Source organism: Canis lupus, chromosome 37 (assembly GCF_003254725.2).
Source record: "Canis lupus dingo isolate Sandy chromosome 37, ASM325472v2, whole genome shotgun sequence".
Lineage (NCBI taxonomy): Eukaryota > Metazoa > Chordata > Mammalia > Carnivora > Canidae > Canis > Canis lupus.
The window spans coordinates 17,127,501-17,148,534 of NC_064279.1; the positions used below are offsets into that span (position 1 = coordinate 17,127,501).

Sequence of the window (21,034 nt, forward strand, 5' to 3'; positions counted from 1 at the left end):
CATGGAGCTTAGAGAATCCTCAGGAAGATGGATGATAAGTAAATATTTACAAGTTATTAAATAGTAACAGGTATGCACAGTACTGAAAAACACAAGTATAAGCTGCTATGACAACAAATAACAGAGACCTGTTTTCAACTGCAAATGCATTGATTGACAGAAGGAAGAGAGAAAAACTGTAAAGGTAAGAAAGGAAATATTTTAAATAGTCAGTCACAGCTCTATTTTATAACTAGTCTCTCCCCTCAAACTGTTTTGGTGCCCTTACTACCTAGACAGCCTGTCTTAAATTGCATGGAATCAGCGGGAGTCACTTCTTAGGATCTCTAAGAAATGTGAGAACTGGACCATGATAACAACTTTGGTTAGGTGATGAGCTGGAATCTGGGCAGTCTGTCAAATTTAACTTCTTGTTGATCCTGATGGACTCTAGCTCTTTAAAGAGTAAAAGTTATTATATTATGTAATGTCTGTCACATGAACTGCATTTTGTCTAATTATGTGATTCTAAAGCTGACTTTCACAAGAGAGACTTGCTAAAAGTTATCTTTTTACAAAAATTTTTTATTTAAATTCAATTTAGTTAACATATACTGTATTATTAGTTTCAGGAGTAGAATTTAGTGATTCATCAGTTGCATATAACAGCCTGTGCTCATTACATCACATGCCCTCCTTAATGCCTATCACCCAGTTACCCCACCCCCCATCCATCTCCGCTCCAGCAACCCTCAGTTTGATTCCTAAGAGGTCAGGGTCTCTTATGGTTTGTCTCCCTCTCTGTTTTCATCTTCTTTTATTTTTCCTTCCCATTCCCTATGTTCATCTGCTTTGTTTCTTAAATTCTACATATGAGTGAGACCATATGGTCTTTGTCTTTCTCTGATTGACTTATTTTGCTCAGCATAATACCCTCTAGTTCCCTCCATGTCATTGCCAATGACAAGATTTCATTCTTTTGGATGGCTGAGTAGTATTTCTTTGCGTATATATACAACATCATCTTTGTCCATTCATCTGCTGATCCTGATTGACTCCAGCCCTCTAAAGAGAAGTTTTATAGGATGTAATGTCTGTCAAATGAATTGCATTGTGCCTAATTATGTGATTTTAAAGCTGACTTTGTTTAATAAGTGAGACCTTCTAAAAGTTATCATCTTTAAATCAGAGATAGGGTTGGAATTCATTCAATGTGGTAAATCTGCCATTTTGAGTGATATTCTACTGGGTGAGAATCCTAACATAAATTCAGCCAAAAGAAAATTACTGCCAGCAAAAATAGATGTTTTTTTTTAGTCCCAGAATAATGCATCTGCCACTCTACTTCACAAAGTTATGAGACTTTTATTTAGTTACTCAATATTTAATCAAATCTATAATGTTTTTTATTTCATTTGAAATGACTTTATTGCATTACTGATTATTAGAGGCATTAAGGGTGATAGTCTAAAAGATGTTTTTTTGCTCTGTTTTCTGCTGTGAGCATTTAAAAAATTATTTAAACATTTTAAATCGAAAGATGTCAATGAGTTTCAATTTTGCCTAACCAATGATCAGAAAACATACACAGTGCCAGTCAATAGTTGGAGTAAACTTTAAAGTAGTATTGCCACAATAATAATTATTTTTTCCCTCATGGAATCATGACTTTTAAAAAATCTTAACTCTATTTTTAGGTTGCTGCATTTATCAAATTTAACATTTAAATTTGACATGTATATTAGATTGCTTTGCTGTGTAACAAGTTATCACGAGCCTAGGGGCTTAACACAACACACATTAATTATGTTATAGTTTCAGTGGGCCAGGGATCCAGTTAGGGTTTAGCTGGGCCCTCTGTGCCAGGGCTTCTCCGAAGGCTGTAATCAAAGTGTTGGGTTCTTAACTGGGAGCTGTGCCTTCTTCCATGCTCAGCTGGCAAAATATATTTCTCACAGCTGTAGAACTCTGGGAAGTTGACTTCTTCAAGGCATCTGTGTCAGGCTTCACCTTTGAGAATCTCTGATTTAGATCAGGCCTACTGAGGATGGTGTCCCAATTGATTCACTGATTAGTAACCTGGTCACAGAAGCGAAAACCCATTATGTTCACAGGTTCTGCCCCCATTTGAAGGGAGAGGGTTGGGGTGAGTACCTTGGTCGGTGGGAATCTTGGGGGATTCTAGGATCTGAATGCGTCCCCTAAATTCATATGTTGAAATTCTAACTCACAAAGATGATGGTTTTAGGAAGTGGGGACTTTGAGACGTGCTCAGGTCATGAAGGCAAAGCTTACATGAATGGGATTAGCCTCTTTATAAAAAAGGCCCTGGGAAGATACCTTGTACCTTCCATCAAATGAGAACTTGGAGAGAAGTACTTTCGACCCAGAAGAAGGCCCTCACTCAACTGTGCTGGCATCCTAATCTTGGCCCTCCAGCCTCCAAAACCACGAGCAATAAATGTCTGTTTATAAGCTACCCAGTCTGTGGTATTTAATTATCTTAAAATTTTGCTTACCCCAGAGTGAAACTAAGATCTAACATAGTTCTAAAATATTTTGGAAAGGAAAAGTTTTAATTTGGAGTTTTATTTGAAGCTTTTATTAAATCCACATGCAATATGTACTTTATGTATTTACTATGTTTTACTTTGCAATGCACACACACACACACTCATTCAAGAGTGTACTTGTATACTATAGTGCAGTGAACATTCAGAAGAGAATATTTGGAGACTAATTTTTCTTTTGACTATCCTTCAGCCCACATTTTCAAAGCACTTCAAATCAAAGGCCAATTTCAAGGGTTTATAAAGAAGGAATTTAGTTGTTCATCAGCTTGTTCAAAGGCAGAGAGAATACTAAATCAAGTCAATAACCAGTTGTTTGATGAATAAAATGTTTTCATTCAAAAATAACATGCAGCTAAAGTTGAGTCATTTTCTTTTGCAAATATGTTTACTTTGTGGAAAAACAGTCTAAGAAACGAACATAAAACCCAGTAGGAAATCAGTGGAGTCTGATTCGGAATTACTTCTTAATGTGTAAGTGTGTATACATCTTTTCCGGGGGGGGGGGGGGGGAGAAAAGACTTGCCTATTTTTCTGACATCATTATTAAAATATGTTACTAATAAGAAAATACTGTTTGGAAACCATTGAAAATTATTCCAGCTCATAAAAAAAGATCATTTTGGAATTTCATATTCCTATGGAGTTTAACTATTTTCCCAAAGTTGATCTTCCCATGCTTTTTGCAAAAATAAACCCAAATTAATAAGTTAACTTTAATGTAATTATTTGATTGGTACAAAACCTATTTTAGGAAATTCCTAAAAGCAGCTGTGTGAATGATCTGAAGAGGTCTCTTAAAATTCTTTGTATCACAAAATAAAAATTGATATTTTAATAGTTTTCTTATTTGTTAGCCATGATATATAGGTTATATCCTTGCTGATAGTCCACAAATTTAATGAATTAAATTAAGAGAGGTAACAAAAATTAATAAAATTACAAATAAAGAAAGTTGATTGGAAAGTAACAACAGAAAGCAATTAAGAAGGAGGAAAGAAGCTGGAGTTAAGGAAGCTGGAGGACCTACAGGGTAGGTCTTGAATGTGGTAGTAAGCATTCTCAAATCAGTGAAATGGAGAAACTGAATTCTGATATTGATGCAAGCAGGCTGGGTCCAAGGACCCAGAGGCGAGGGTCCCATAGGACCAGCCAAGAGAATCCTTGGCTTCATACAAGATGGAAATCAAATGGGAGCCAGAGAAAGTGAAAACAGAATTGACTGAGTGGGGTGAGTGACAGAGAATAGCAGACAGAGTGTCTGGGAGACTCAGAAAGAACAGGAAAATGAGTCTCATTGTTGCTTGGAATAGGGGTTTATAGTGGAAGAGGATCGAGGGTATGTGTTTCTTTAGGAATTCAGCAAAAATCGGTGTTTTTGTTTGTTTTTTTGTTTGTTTTTGTCATCAATCAAAGGTGAATGTTAGGTGAACAATAGGTGTTGTTCCATAAATCAGCAAAAGTAGAGATGTTGATGCCAGTGTCAGCTGAGGTTTGTTTGAAGCTAACATCCTGGAACATGTTTGGGATATGGCTCTTCTTAGATGTTATCAGGTGTTTGGGACCTAGGACAAAGCTCAGAGAAGGATGAACTTTTTGGCTTCCCCTTGAGGTGGGAACATAGCTTCCTTGGCTTCTTGCTAGACATGGGACCTAGCAGAAAAACTGCAAAGATGGAGTGTTTCCAAAATGGAGTCCCTTCAGCTTCCTTATATCAATATGAATACGGAGAAGATCTTCACCCTCTAGATTCTTATATAATGCCACAGCATGATTCATTCATTCATTCATTCATTCATCCATTCCAAAATTGTTTCTAAGTGATAACTATATGTCAGGTGTTATTTTAGATGTTGGAGTTATGACAGAGAAAAAAAAGCAGGAAATTCCTGCTCTCATGAAGTTTATGTTCACATTCTATTACAAGGCATTTATGTTTACATTCTATTACAAGGCAGAAGATGATAAATAAGCTTTTTTTTTTTGAGGCATATATATCTAATAGTAAGAAGTGCTATGAAGAAAAAAAGACACATGGGAGAGTAGAGCAATGAGTGAGTGGATGGGAAAGTGGTGGTCAGTGAAGGCTTTTGTGATGATGTAATAGGTTTTGGACCCATATTTGAAAACATGAGGGATTGAACCATGTGGTTCTGTGGACAAAGAGCTTCTGAGGCCAAAGGTAAAACAAATACAAAGGCCATAAGGTAAGAGCATGCTTGATGTGTTCTATGAATAGCAAAAAGGCCAGTGCATTTGGAAGGAAGGAGAGCTAAAGATTTTATTCTCAGTGAGATGGAAAGCCATTTGGAAAGTTTAGATAAATAAATGATGTTATTTAACTTACATTTTAAAAGGATCACCTTGGCTCCTGTGTTAAGATTAGACTGTAGAAAGTGAGTGGAAGCAGGGAGATCAATCAGGGTTTTATCAAGATAATTCTGATCAGAAGTGATGGTGGTGTAGATTAAGGAGGTAGCAGTGAAGGTCAAGAAAAGTGGTTGAATTCTGCATGTAATTTGAATAGGGGGCCAATTAGTTGGCTGTGAAGTACTCGAGAAAGAAGAGTCCAGGAAGGATTTTGGTTTGGGATGATGAGTTTGAAATGCTGATTAGACATGTAAGTGGACATAAGAAGGAGCTATACATGACTATCACTATCCTAGGTTGAAGGTCAGGAGAGAGATCAAAGATAGAGATATAAATTTGGGAATCATCATTATGTGCATTCTACTTAAGGAACGGGATCAAATGACTAAGTGATGTGAATAATGAGGAGGAAGAGTCCTAAGATTGAGACCATGTGGCAATTTAACATTTGGAGGAAGTAATCAATCGTTGAGCAAGTTGAGAACTAGGAATGGACCACTGAATTTGTTAAGTAGAGGTCCTAGTCACTGGTGACATTGGCAAGAACACTTGCACTGGAATTGTGCAGATAAGATCCAAAGTGGGGTGAGTTCAAGGCAGAACAGAGGGAGAGGAAATAGGGATGGCAAGTAGAGAAAATTTGCTTAAGGATTTTTGCTTCAAAAAGAGCATAGAAATAAGGCAGTGTTTGGCAGGAGAGGGGTGAACAAAGAAGAGTTTTCTTCTAAGATGAGAGATGTTATAGCATGTTGTGTACTGAAAGGAATAATCAAGTAGAAGAAAAAAAGTAATGGAAGATCCAAAGAGAAGAGCAGATGATGCTCAGAAGAGCTTGCTGTGGTGTGCTTCATGAACCTAAGTGAAAGGGAGGGTTGGCTTGATCCTCATGAATGTGCCTGTTCTCCATAACACCCACAGAAGTGAGCAGAACTGCTGGGTGAAACCTTCCTTCTCTGGAGGATGGAAAAGGATTCTTCCTCCCTTCCTGGTGCTTCAGAGAGGCCTGGCAGCCTGGCCCTGGCCTACAACTGACCCACAGCACTCACAGTCTGGTCTCATTCTCTATCTTTTCCATATTCTGCATTACAAAAGCTGAAGCCAGAGGAGAACACAGGATTCTCTTTATAGGATGAGGCATGTAAGAAATGGAATAAAGGCAAAATTCTCACAGTTGTCACCACTTCACACAGATAATTGCCAATGTCTCTGTCAAGCATAATGTAGAACTTCACCCTAGAATAAGCATAATAAATCAGTGTCAAGAATGAAATAGTAACTCCACAGGGTGGCTCTGTGAAAGGGAAGTTTGAGAAGCCTTTTTTCCTGGCATCTCACAGAGATTTTAGACCTCAGGCTATTATTAGTCTGGTAAGAAGAGCTCTTGACAGCTCCTAATAATAAGAATGAGTAAGCGGCACTGCCCAAACAGGTCTTTGATCCTCTGGAAAAGAACAATGAAGTGCTTTCTAGTCTTGCTTACTAGGTTTTGAGCCTTTTGTTGCTTCTCTCTTGGCAGTGCCCTGGAGTGCCTGTAAAATCCCATGTGGTGGCAGAGAGCTCCGGGCATGTAGACAGCTGTCCCCAGGTGCATTATGATTCATACCTTATTAGAATCCTATTTGCTAGGTAAATGCTATAATCAAAAGCTAAATGGAATAAATTAGCTATAAACTCTTGGTGTCTTCTGATTCCTGGGCTACCCCCTATAGCTTTATGATCACAGGGAATTTTGTCTCAAAGTACTAATTTTCCACACCCATGATTTCAGGTTGTAAAGAGCAGACTTGATTGTGGCATTATTTCTCATTCCTCCTCAAATTCTTTTAGCAATGCGACGCTTTTCAAAAGAAAGATTACTAATATAAAACTAATATAAAACAGGTAAGAGCAAATGAATATGACTTCACAGTTTAATTAATCCTAATTTAGATTGAAATGAATCACTGTTTAAACTTTAGGAGAGAAGAAGCATACCCTGAAATCTCTCTTCTCCATATATGTATATATGCCTATAATGTTTTTATGGTTTAAATTCTATTTTCTACATTTTTTGCACAGTTCTTATATGTATGCAACAAATAAGAAAGACGGAAGAGAATTTTCATTTTGGGTCATAGTAGATATATAGTCAAAACACCTCGAGTCCAAGTCCCAAGTCTGCCACTTATGGGCTGTATGACTTGGGTGATTCACTTGCTGACTGGAGGCCAGTCTCTCTTTATTTGCCACCTGAGAGTGTGTGTGCTTCCTTTAGGACTTTTGCTCTTGCCCCACTTCTTGATTTTTTTTTTTTTCTCTTATAGAGAGAAAGGAGAAGAGATTAAGGAAGTAAGAAAGACAGTAAATGTTGACTAAAAGAACAAAGTTACACTGTTTGGAAAAAATGTGCAGTGGGAATGTCCCCTCTCATCTTTCTTTTGCAGCCAGAGCAAGTGGGGGAAGGGCAGAGAAAGAGAGAATCTTTTTTGTTTGTTTGTTTGTCAAAGGTTTTATTTATTTATTCATGAGACAGAGACAGAGGCAGAGGGAAAAGCAGGCTCCGTGCAGGGAGCCCGAGGTGGGACTCGATCTGGAGACTTCAGGATCCTGCCCTGGGCTGAAGGCGGTGCTAAACCGCTGAGCCACCTGGGCTGTCCTAGGAGAGAATCTTAAGCAGGCTTCACGCCCATCCTGAAGCCCAACAGGGGCTAATGAGGGACTTGAAATCAAGAGTCAGATGTTTAACAATTAAGCCACTGAAGAACCCCATCATCTTTCTTATTTTTAGGCAGCAGTTCCTCTTTCTTTCCCAGAACCAATCCCTCATCATAGAATAGAAATAAAGTTATTCAAAATTGCATGTACTGTTGTCAAGTGAACACAAATCTAAAAGGGGAAAAATGGAGTTTTAAAAGGGAAAGAGGCTTCCTTCCTTCCTTTTTCTTAGAGTGTTTACTTTAGAAAACTTTTATTTTTGCATTCCTTCTTTATTCCTTTGATATGGATGTAAATCTTTCTAAAAGCTAAAAGCTTTTGCTAGCTTTTCAATCTGAGAATGTCTTTTTCAAGTGCTTGGGTACCATCTCTTTGAATGTAAATATCAAGGAAGAGAAAACCTCTATTTCCCATCTTCATGGGTTTTTAACTTAGAAGGCTGGCTCTAAATTGTAACTCCCTATCTTAGAGATATGATATTATTACTCTTTTGGATAAAGGCAACTAGTGAACATGAATGATCACTCCAATTAGCATGTGAATTTAAGATGAGTTATGGGTAGCAGGGGGTGTTGTTAAGTTCTCCTACTTGAAGATTAGCTATTGTTTATCTTGGGAAAGGTGGTCTCAAGGACACAGCCTTTGACTCCTACGGGAATGGGCCTTAGCCCTGGAAGACTTCCTTACAGTAGGCTGATGTAAGTGTTCTGAGCAAATTTAAGGAATGCTAGGCTAAGCTATGATGTTTGATGGGGTGGATGTGTCAAACACATTTTCAACTTACCCATATTTTCGACTTACAATGGTTTATTGGGACATAATCCCATCATAAATCCAGGAAGATCTAAGTAACTAAAAGTCTTTCTTCATTTTTGCCTTGTTGCTTTAACTGACTATTGCGATATCTGGCAGCTCAGTTCACTCTCTCCCAGCTCAGCTGAGTCCTGAAGACTAAAAGCATTATTTTTCAGACACTAAAGAACAAAGTCTTGCTTACCAAGAAAGGCAAGCATTGGTTGAATTTAGGCCAAAGGAAAGTGCAGGTCTTAAACTACACTTTGGCTGTTAAAGTGAAGAAATATAAAACTTAAAAAATTTAAAATTTCTACTTTAAATGAAAGCTTTTAACTTCAAAGACAAGTGTGATTGAAAATAAAAAAAAAACTTTACTATTCTGTGTTGCATGTGTGCGTATTGGTTAACACCAGTAATTCTTCGGTTACAATGTCTTTGTGACTTTTTTGTTTATAGAGTGAACTGCAATTAAAATATTATGAAATCATTTCTAGAAAATGCTCCTTGATAGGAACTTGATATGCTTATATACTTCATAGCACAGAATCAATCCCTCTCAGTCCAGACATGGTCATTGAATGTTCCTTATGTGTCTGAAACCATTAAGTTTTCTGGTGGGGGAATGGGTTGTTATAAACTTAACCTTTAACTCAAGAGTTCAAAGAAACCACATAACACCACTGAAACAAACAGAGGCTAATCGGACTGTGCTGGCAACACATTATTTAGAGCTTAATTAATTAGAGCTAGAGATTGAGAGGATCCCAGGAATCTAATGGGATTCACAGGGAAGCATTCCTCTTCCTCCTTCTTACTACTTCATCTCTCAACTAGAAATACTCTATTCTAAAAAAATTTTTTTTAAGTAGGCTCCACCCTGGATGTGGAGCCTGACGTGAGGCTTAAACTCATGACCCTGAGATCAAGACCTGAACTGAAATCAGAAGTCAGTTTTAACTGATTGAGCCATCCAAGTGCCCCTAGAAATATTCTAAGTAATTAAAGCTCTAACTGCAAATGGACGAATGGGGGCACATGTTAAAAGGAAGCTCCTCATTGCTTTGGTCAATTTACATGCAATTCCTTATCTTTTCACTCTTTCCACATTTCTATCAACACAGTGAAAGGAAATAGGTTGCGCTTTCCATCCTGCGTATCAGAGAGACATCATCGTCATATCCATGCTTTCCTCTACATCACAGGAGTTGCCTTGCAGAGAGGGAACTTGTGGGTCATTGGGGGTGTACTCTGTATTTCACTCCATATCATTTTTGCGTACAGTAATGTGTTGTTTGGAGACTGAATTGTAGCATAATGCTTGAGTTGGTGTAGCAAAACTGTTTATTTTCTAATTTTGTGCCTCATCCTTGATTGCTGGTTTTTATTAGTTGGGATACATGAGTAATAGTTTTCAGTGGACCAATGGCCCATTATGAAAAATAACCTTTTATCTAGTTATTCTGGTTGTAGACGAGCTTAGTTCTGCTATTTTTGAAGTTATCTATTTTTAAAATTCAATCTACTTAACCATTACTGTAGACTCTTGCCTAATTTGAAAAAAAAAAAAAAAAAAAAAAAAAAAAAAAAAAAGAACTATTCAGAATACAGGTTCTTGTTTTATATCCAAAGGGAAAATTAGGACAGGAACATGTAGAGGAAGAATTCAAAAATCGTACCTTTTGATCTATGCATCTTCTATTTTTTTTATTTTTAAAAAGATTTTATTTATTTATTCATGAGAGACACAGAGAGAGGCAGAGACATAGGCAGAGGTAGAAGCAGGCTCCCTGTGGGAAACCTGATGTAGGACTCAATTTCAGGACTCTGGGATCATGACCTGAGCCAAAGGCAGACACTCAACCACTGAGTCACCCAGGTGTCCCTGAACTATGCATCTTTTTAAAAAATAGCCATCCTTTTCTTTTTCTGAAATTTATTTCTTTATTGTCTTATTAGCAGTGATTGAGACTAGCTTTTAACTCTCATTGAATCTTCATGAAACTACATTTCTCCAGACAGTGCTTTGTAAATATTATTTATTAATCTTATCAGTGAACTATTTATATCATCTGTTTAAATATTGCATTGCAGGATGTAAATATATGCAATATAGCCATAAAAACTTTTAATATATAACACTATTTTTTTCTAGACTTGTATTCTCAACGGTCACAAGTAAAAGAGGCTTTTGTTGTTGAATACGTTATCTTTATTAGAAAATATAAACAATCTTTCTGAATTTTGGAAGACTATATGTTTTATATAAATAAAATCTAGTCATTAATTATATTTCTCTTGAGGAAGAGGAGCACTTCCACCTTCAATATGCCAGAAGCTGTGTGGTACCCACTGCCCAGCTACAACCCCCTGAAGAAGCAGGAACTTTTCACCTGAGTCGGGCTGCTGCTTAGTCTTGGTTAATAGCAGGCTGGGTCACTGTGTTTCTCTGGAAACAGAGACAAGCCTGCCTGTTTCTCAGGCTTGTCACATTCCTAGGCAGTACCTGATTCCTCAGGGAAGGATGCCCATTTTGTTGTGCTATGTCTTCCACTTATTACAGCAATATTGTCAAAGCAAATCAGCCCCAAATGTTTTGGAGGGTGGGATGGCTTTCTCTGTCTGCATGAGCATTCCTCCATGGGAATACCATAGGAACTTCAGAATTTTCCACTCCTATGATTTATAGTTTGAGAGGAATAGGGGATTTAAAGATGTAAATTTTAATCCATTTGGCCCTGCTTCATGAGGTTGACCTCTACAAATGTTGTCACTTGGGCTTCTGGTTGGATTCAGCTAGCGGGAGGCCCTGGTAGGAGAATGGAGGGTGGGAACCAAGACAGTTTGAGATAATTTTCCTTTTTTCCCCCAACCTGGCCAAATTTTGGGCACAGGTACATTTCTGCAGATAGTAGCTCTTGTTAGTCTTGTTTCTAAGGTTTTCATTCTCACTAGGTTCTAGTTTTTCCCTTTGACTCATCAGACCTGGAATGGTATAAGATTCCTGCTATTGCAAGTCCCTAGGTACCTTATCTTTCTTTCTTGTTTCCTCAATCCTGTCCAGACTTCTCTAAATAGTCTCTTCATTAGATTCCCTTTTATTCAACCCTTTGCATGTTACTGGTTTCCTACCAGAACCAGTGGCTGATAAAGCATAAGCTGGTTAAATGCTTTAAGTATAAGCTCATATATCCTAATGTAATTTTAGTTATTCTTATTAAGAGATTTCATTTATTTGAGAGAGAGAGAGCACAAACATTGGGAGCAGCAGGCAGAGGGAGAAGCAGACTCCCTACTGGGCAGAGAGCCCCATCCCAGGACCCTGAGATCATGACCTGAATAGAAGGCACTTAACCGACTGAGTCACCTAGGCACCCCTACCCCAATGTCATTTTAACAGGGTTCATCTCTGTAGCAGTTGTATTTACATTAGTAATTGGTATTTAGACTTCCCAGGAAAAGAGGGATGATTGGCAGGGTGGGTTCTGGTATTCCTGGGTCCCTGGCCAAAGTCATATCCTAGTACTGACTAAACATCACCCTTGACTTCCTTTCTTTGTTGTTTTGGAACTTTGCACATTGTTCTGGTAGGTACCAGTCATTGAGTAATAATTGTTAAGTAAGTTAATTTTTGCATATGGTTTTACATTGTCGTGTTCACATTGCATGAGCAACTTTGTATTTTTTTCACTAGGGATTAGACCACAATAATTTCTTAATATTAAAGAAAATTTGATAAATACTTAATGGAAATATAACAGTTCAATATACATATTTTAGATGGCACAATAGATCAGCCTTCTACATTCTTTTGCTAAAAGGAGAAATGCTCATATTATCACTCTTGAGAGAAAAAAACTCCCCCACTTTCTTTGATAGTTTATTAATTCAGAGACTGGATAGTTCATATACACATCATACCGTTTCAATTCTATTTTCCAAAATCAATATGCCAGCCTTCCTCAATAAATAGCCAATGCAGGAAGTCACATTGCTAGTATCAAACTAAGAACAAAGCAGCCAGTATTTTAGAACAAAAAATTGTTTATCCAGGAATAGCAGAGAATTGCAATTCAGAATATGCAAGCAATGGCAAAACCCCAGGCAAGTATGAAGAGACAAAGGGAAGGTGAGCTCTTACTAGATTTTAGGAGGAAACTGGGAAGGGTTGTTTTGAACAGAAATTCATTAGAGAACAAGAGTTAGAGGTTGTGGTGGTTGCAGGCAGTAGTGTGCTGCTGCTGGAAAGAGCTATTCCTTCTTTTTCTTAAAAGCCAGAAGAGAAATTTTTATAATGAAAAGTGTCCTCCCTTGTCAAGAATGATCTTCCTCCTGCCTGCTGGTTGTGTAGGTAGTGATGTATGGGATGGGCATGAGAGGCCCCCCTTCAGAATTTCCCAACTCTAATTTAAATGAGGCTTTTTAAAAACTCAATAGCAGTGAGGGAGACAGAACATGAGAGACTCCTAACTCTGGGAAACGAACAAGGGGTGGTGGAAGGGAGATGGGCGGGTGGTTGGGCTGACTGGGTGACAGGCACTGAGGGAGGCACTTGATGGGATGGGCACTGGGTGTTATGCTATATGTTGGTAAATCGAACTCCAATAAAAAATATACCAAAACCCCCCTGATTGTCACACTAGTTATGTTACTTTCAAAACCCAATGGATAAAGAAGATGTGTTATATATATATATATCTCCCCACCATTTGCTTCGATGTGGATGGAACTGGAGGGTATTATGCTGAGTGAAGTAAGTCAATCGGAGGACAATCATCATATGGTTTCACTCATATGTGGAATATAAGAAATAGTGAAAGGGATTGTAAGAGAAAGGAAGGGAACTGAGTGGGGAAAAAATGAGAGAGGGAGACAAACCATGAGAGACTCCTAACTCTGGGAAACAAAGGGTTGCAGAAGGGGAGATGGATGGAGAATGGGACAACCGGGTGATAGCTACTGAGGAGGGCACTTGATGGGATGAGCATTGGGTGTTATATGTTGGCAAATTGGATTTAAATTTAAAAAATGTAAAAAAAATCAATCAGTTTGCATCAGGAAAAAAAAAAACACCCAATAGTAGTACGATCATCGTTACAGCCTCACCTGTAAAATGTGTTTGCACAAGGATGCAATAACCCAGTTGAGAGGGCTATTTCTGCACATCACTGCTCTGTCTGAATCCTGCACTGGCCAGGTCTTTGGAGACCTGAGTGGTCACTAGCAGACCCACATTAACCTGATCAATAGGAGGCACATTAGTGTGGCACCGGGCTACCCCACAGCTTCTCTTCCCACTCCCAATGCCTGGAATTCTATTTTGAGAGTGGTGGTTCTTGAAGTGCAGAGCTCTGAACAGAAACATAAGCATCACTTGGAAAAATTTTAAGATACAAAATTTCAGGCTCCACTCAGACTTGCTGAATCTAAAAAAATCTGTGGATTGGGCCCAGCAATCTGTGTTTTACAAGCCCTTCAGGTAATTTTGATGCTAAAATTTGAGAATCAATTGCTTACAGCATGGATATTGAAAAGACATGTATTCACTAATGGAATGTGGAAATTCAGAGTCAGTTTGATAGGAGATGGAAGGATGTCAGAGGCAGGATCTAGCCTTGAAGTGGGAAGAGGCCTGATGAAGTGATAAAGAGTAGACTTTCAGGGAAGCAAATGCCTCAGTTTATTTTATTTACTTCACAGAGAAAGCAGCTGAGAAAGAAGCACTTGACAATTATACTGAATTTAATATGGTCCTTTTCATGGCAGGAAATGAAAAATGAGATACGGAGGGTCAATAGGTTCCAGAAGGCAAGATGTTAGTTGACACATGTGTATCCATCTAGGTATCTAGCACTGTGATGTCTGTCCTTTGAAGGGAGGGAGGTTTGTGTGTCACCCCACCCTTTCCAGACTCTCCAAATCCAGCCCACCTGAGCTATCTTAAGGCTGCTTTTCCTTCTCAAACTATTTCTGAAATGCTATGAGGTCTTGGGAGTGCAGGAACCCATCCCTCATTGCCATAGGACCTGCATCAACACATGATATCACATGAACAAAGATAATTGTAGTAAGATTTACAGAAAACTCACTCCTTTTTCTGCCTTGGCGATAGAGTGTGCTCTTCTTGTAAACTATATAGATTACCTCATAATAAGTGCCACATTATTAACATATATAAAGGTAATGATTACAATTTTTGCAATCATCAGTGCTATAATCATTTTGGTCGATAGCCTCTGGAGATCTACTAAGCACTGCTCCTCAGTCATTAATGCCCACAAGAATTACTTGGATCTAGTTATGGTGCAGGTTCTGATTTAGTACCTCTGGACTGTGACCCAAATTGGTGCCAATAATGCTGAGTACCTGGATCACACTTTAACAAAGAGGAAGAATGAGAACCACACCAATTTCTTTTTCCAGTAGAAAAAAATAGAATGTCAATCTCAGGTCCTGCAACTATCAAGAACCTATTATTTCTGTTCATCACAGTTTTTGTGGCAAAAGAAATTTTTAGTGAGTATTATGGGATATGTAGGCTAATTTGTACCAATTTTGCATGGCAATCAAAAAATAAAGCTCAAGCCAGCTTTTATCCTGTACAGCTCTTGCAGAAGCAGTCTACTCTTCAAAGCAACGGGGACAACAATGAAAGGGGCCATTGCAGCCTGTGTATACTAGAAAGCATCAAGACTATGATATTTTGAGGGGCACCTGGGTGGCTCAGTCAGTCAAGCGTCTGCCTTTGGCTCAGGTCATGATCTCAGGGTCCTGGGACCAAGCCTCATGTCCAGCTCCCTACCCAGCAGGTGTCTGCCTTTCCCCATGTCCCCTGCTTGTGCTCTCTCTTTCTCTTTCTCTCTCTCAAAGATATAAAATCTTGAAAAAAAATTAACTGTGATACTTTCTAAATGTCTGGGAAATTAGGTCAGTACTTTCAGATTTAATTCAGGAAGGCCTGCTCTACCAGAAGTCCTGATTGCCAATTAAGATCTAATGCTGATGCTTACTAGCTACTGAGAATTAGCTAGTAATGAAGTTGAAGGTTCGTGTAGTATCATAATATAGATGAAGAACTTCTAAAAATTGAGTGACTAACACTGTTCTTGCATGCTGATGGGATATTATCTAATTGCCTTTCAGGGGCTGCGACACTCAAACAAAATTTTCTTCTTTAGAATTTTACTTAAGGCTATTTATGATGCAAATCAGATGATTGCAGAGTTACACAAACAGAATAAATATCAATTAAAGTAATTTCATTTTTACTGTTACTTAAGTAATGATTACAAAACATATATTGGTCGAACAGATGAGTAAATATTGACTTTATTTTAAAGAGGGAGGCATTGTCCTAATGTCAATGTATTGTATTGACAATACAGGTTGTATTGCATCTACTGGATCAAAATTTAGAGTAAGATGCTTCCAGTGTGGTACAAAGCATGTACCATGCTGCTCTTCTGGGAAGAATGAATAGTTTAGGTGAGGAGGAGCAGTGGAAACTAACTGGTCATGAAAGCTAGAGTTATATTGCTCTAGTAGTAATCATTTTACTGTAATTCAACTTCAGTAGAATTTTAAAAAAATATTCATTTTATGGTCTGAGATGTTTTAATTTATCCTCTTGGTTCCCTGTTATATATAGATCAGTTGTGGAGGCCATAAATGAGAGGAGGCCAGAGTACTTGTGGTTGGTGGAATTTTAAGATGGTCCCCAAGATTCCCACTCCCTGGTGTAAATGTCCTATATATTCCCTCTCCTTGATGTGGGCAGGGCTGAGAATAGGATGGGGTTTAACTCCTATGATCAGGGTATAAGTACAGAGTATAAGTACTCCTATGATTTTATGGCATAAGTACAGAGATTTGGCAGGTATAATTAAGGTTTCAAATCAGCTGATTTTGATTTCATCAGAAGGGGGCTTATCCTGGGTAGGCTTGAGTTAATCAGGTGAAACCTTTGAGAGACTGGGCCCCTCATAGAGGGACAGATGACCTCCTACTGGCCATGAAGAACTATGTCATAAACTGCTTGTGGAGAGTGACAGCCTCTGGGAGATGAGGATCCCAGTCCTACAGCTTTAAGGAACTAAACTGTACCAACAAACTGATAACAAAATACAGCCTCTAAAATATGTGCCTCAAAGATTTATATCTGAAACAACATGATTCACACTGGTTGAAAACCAAGAAATTGGATATAAATTTGCACTTCTAGCATTATGGATGACTTCCTGCTATAGAGTAAATGAATTCCACCCAGGGAGAGCTTCTCTATTTATTGATGGATATCCAACAGAATACTGTGGAAACAAAACAAAATAGATCTGGGATTGGGGGACAAGGCAGTACTTTTCTGGATGGTGTAGACTTGCCCTGGAGATGAACATGTATAGTAAAATCACTGTTTAGATTATGAATCATGAGCCAAGGATTAGCAAAACCAAGCTGGTATTAAAAGTAGAGATAGTAAGCTTATAATGTAGGAGTAAGGTTGTGTAAAAGTGGTCCCGATGTCTACCAACAGAATCAAATCTTTGGAGGAAATTTTTTCTAACCCATGTGAAGTAATTAGATAAAAATAAATGATCATTAAGCAATGGAGAAGGTGACTCATCAAGTGTGGGATTCAGTAGAAACAATAGGGTATGAGACCTATTGGTCTTTATCTACCTATTTATCATGTTATTTGTTTGCAATAAAGTAATAGTTAATAAAAGCACACCATGAATATTTTTGTGCCAATAAACTTAAACTTAGACAAAATATAAATAACTACACAAATATTTGCAGTTAGGTGAGTCAACTGATTCAAAGTAGAAGGGATGTATCTTGCAAGAATTTGCTGTGGCCAAGTTCAAAAAGGGTATTGCCTGTGTTCTCCTCAGGATTTTGATTGATTCTTGTGTCACATTCAGATCTTTCATCCATTTTGGATTTATCTTTGTGTATGGTGTAAGAGAATGGTCTAGTTTCATTCTTCTGCATGTAGCTATTCAATTTTCCAGTGGGTTCTGGGTTCTATATTCTGTTCCATTGATCTATGTATCTGTTTTTGTGCCAGCACCATGTTGTCTTGATGATCACAGCTTTGTAGTACTTGAAATCCAGCCTTGTGATGCCCCCAGCTTTGGTTTTCTTTTTCAATATTCCCCTGGCTATTCGGGGTCTTTTCTGATTCCACACAAATCTTAAGATGATTTGTTCCAACTCTCTGAAGAAAGTCCATGGTATTTTGATAGGGATGGCATTGAACGTGTAAATTGCCCTGACATAGACATAGACATTTTCACAATATTAATTCTTCCAATCCATGAGCATGGAATATTTTTCCATCTGTGTCTTCCTCAATTTCTTTCAGAAGTATTCTGTAGTTTTTAGGGTAGGCATTGAGGGGGGCACTTAACGGGAAAAAAGGAGACAATATCTTAGAAGGTCTTAAAAACTCCAAGAGTGAAAATTTTCCTGGAATAGCTTCCAGATTCCATTGGTTGTTAGAGGCCTATTCTAACACACTTTCAAGAAGTTGACCTAACCTTAAACAAATCTTTTCAGAGAATTGACAAAGAATTCACTGGTTAATTCTATGTTATTTGTATAACTTTGTTTCCAAAGTAGAGAAGTACAGAATAAAAGAAATTTAAAAAGAAAACAAGCCAATCTTAATCCAATGAGATATGAGGAAGATAATATAACACAATCAATTTGTAGTTTTCCAGAAATGCAAGAGTACTTTAATATTATAAAAATCTATAAATGTTATTCAACACATCAACTAATTGAAGGAGGAAAAAAATATAATCATCACTTTAGAGCATAAAGAAATATAAAATTCAAACCCAATTAGAATAATAATAATAACAAGCTAGGAATAGCAAAAAATAGCACTGATAAACTCTATGAACCACCAATGAACGAAAAAGCATCATTCTTAAAGGGAAAACACTGAAAGCAATTACTATAGAATCAAAAATGCGAGGACACCTACACTTACTGTTTCTATTTATCATTAAACTGGATGTTTAATGTAAGTGTTAATGTTTAATGCAGTGTAGTAAAACATAAAAAGGAACTTGAAATATAAGGATTGGAAAGAAAGTGTTATTTTAAAGAGAAGATTATCTACATAGGAAACCTAAAATAATCTGAGAGATTGTTAGAAATAAGAGAGTATATTATCAGAGAGTACACCAAGAGTATGAATATAGAAAGACGGCAAACCTTTAGATCAATATAAAATTGTTTATAAGGAGTACTATCGAACAATGACAATTTCAGTCATATGGATGGTCCATAGAACAGTTTTGTTTTTTAGGGAGATCAATCTCCTTAAGCCAACTGGCAGGACCATCTTTAAAATCCTAGATTTCTGTAATTTTTATTTATTTATTTATTCATGAGAGACACACACACACACAGAGGCAGAGACGTAGGCAGAGAGAGAAGCAGGGAGATAAGCAGGGTTCATGCAGGGAGCCCCATGTGGGACTTGATCCCGGGATATCTGGATTACGCCCTGGGCCAAAGCCAGGCGCTCAACTGCTGAGCCACCCAGGCATCCCTGTAATTTTTTTTTCTTTTAATCTCCCATTCTTCAGACCAGTGGTGAGATTCTCAATACCAGTGTTTCTTCTGGTTTTCTAGTCTTTATTCACTAAAAGTTTATCTTTTTTCCCCACCTCCTGGAACACTTAGAAAAGGATTCTCTATTCTACCAAGAGTTGACTGTCATCATGTTGTTTTCAAAGGAGGCATGTTCTCCCTTCTCAAATATCTCCTTCTTGTGACTGGGAAATTAGTGCTTCCTGACTTTGTGAATTTGTTTCAAAGAAACTTTACTGATCAATGACACCAGCAGAATATGAAGGCAAATACATTGAACTGGAAGTCAGGACCAGGGCTAAGTGTGTCACCACTCTTCATCCAATGCTCTAGGGCTCAAAAGACCTGAGTTCTAAATTGGTAGAAAGTCAATTCATCCTACTGACCTTCTGTTTCCTTAACTGTAGAAAAGGTTTGCTTGTCTTATGGAGGTTAGAAACAAATAAATTATGTTATAAATGTGATTGAATTTTGTGTATTAAAATTCTGAATGAATTGGAAGTTATATGGTTTTATGCATGTGCTGTTTGTTGAGTTAATCCTTTAAACTCTTTTCTGTGCAGTGCTATCCACTAGCAAGATAGGCATAATAATTGTAAAGAATAAATGTAGCTTGCCTTCAACTATTGTGTGATGGAATTGAAAGACTAATTGTCCATAATCCTGAGGCACAAATAGGTATCATTAAACTCATTTAGAATCTTAATCTCAGCTTTGCATCTCAAGGAAATTGTGTTAAGGTTGTCCATAAAATACTTCTCCCTATTTTACAGGTGTGAAAAAGAGTAAAATAATTTGCCTAGAGTTTTGGATATTGACTATATAGGAGATGTGTCATCCTGTTTTGGCAAAATTCCTCTTGAGTATATTTTCTTTAGAAATAAATTGCCTTAGTCTCAACTTGTTCTTCAAGCACAATTACTTCCAATAACTACTTTGGCTGCTCTAAAGATGATGAAGCTAAATTATTCAGTGTTCTGTTTTACCAACAAAAAAGCAACTAAGCAAATAGACAAAAATGCTTGGTTCTCTCTGTATAATGATGAATTTCTGCCAGTTTCCATGGAAGGCTTGAAAATACTTTATCGCTAATGTAACTATAACTGTCAGTTATTTGACTCTTTTCTTCTGATGAAGGCAGAAAATTTAAATTACTGAACAAAACGTTAGCCTTCCAAAGTACACTTCGTTGAACAAGTCCTGTTTTCTGGGGAATATAGGTAGATGTTTCATATCATTCAGAGTCCATTCCTTGTTTGAATGTGAGGCGCTATGTTACCTTCATTATTAGCGTATGTTCTTATATTTTATTTCAGCATATAAATTAGATTCCATTGAAATATCCTAAATTGAAGAAAGACAATCTTACAAGAATGTCAGCATGAAAAACTGACTCACGTTTGTTAAAATTGTTGTTCTTTCTTGTTTCTTTCTTTCTTTTTTTAATCTACGATAGTCACAGAGAGAGAGAGAGGCAGAGACACAGGCAGAGGGAGAAGCAGGCTCCATGCACCGGGAGCCCGACGTGGGATTCGATCCCAGGTCTCCAGGATCGCGCCCTGGGACAAAGGCAGGCGCCAAACTGCTGCGCCACCCAGGGATCCCTCTTTCTTGTTTCTTAACTGAATATTTTTGGGTTCATTGTGATAATTAAACTGATTGAACTCATCAGCAGTGTTTCTCAAAAAACCTGAGAGTTTGGAAAGAGGAGTGTCAGTTTTACACAAAATAAAATAAAAGAAAGTATTTGTGAAATAAAATTATACTTTTATTTTTTATGACTTTACAAGAGTATAACTTTATTTTTAATTTAGATTTTAAAAATTATATTTGAAGCTTTAAATTATAAAATTATACCTTTACTTTTATAATTATTACTTCATAAAATTATAATTTAAATGTTGAGTTAGTTGCAAAACCATATGGAATAATTATTTTAAGTTACTTCAAACATGTGCTATAATTGTTTATCCCAATAAGGTATATCCTAGGGACAAAAAAACCTATAAAAATCATAAACTGTT

The 21,034-nt window shown here is 37.4% G+C and overlaps 1 protein-coding gene and 1 pseudogene across 3 annotated transcripts in view; one reads left to right on the plus strand and one right to left on the minus strand.

Moving 5' to 3' along the window:
* PTH2R (parathyroid hormone 2 receptor) overlaps positions 1 to 20,739 on the plus strand; it is a 143,999-nt gene extending 123,260 nt beyond the window's left edge. For all 3 annotated transcript variants that reach the window (XM_049106577.1, XM_049106578.1, XM_049106579.1), the window contains exon 15: positions 20,467 to 20,739. The gene's annotated coding sequence lies outside the window, so the exon portion shown is untranslated. The remainder of the gene's footprint in view (positions 1 to 20,466) is intronic.
* Positions 1 to 21,034, minus strand: part of LOC112656795 (elongation factor 1-alpha 1-like) — a 72,384-nt pseudogene that overhangs the window by 43,712 nt on the left and 7,638 nt on the right.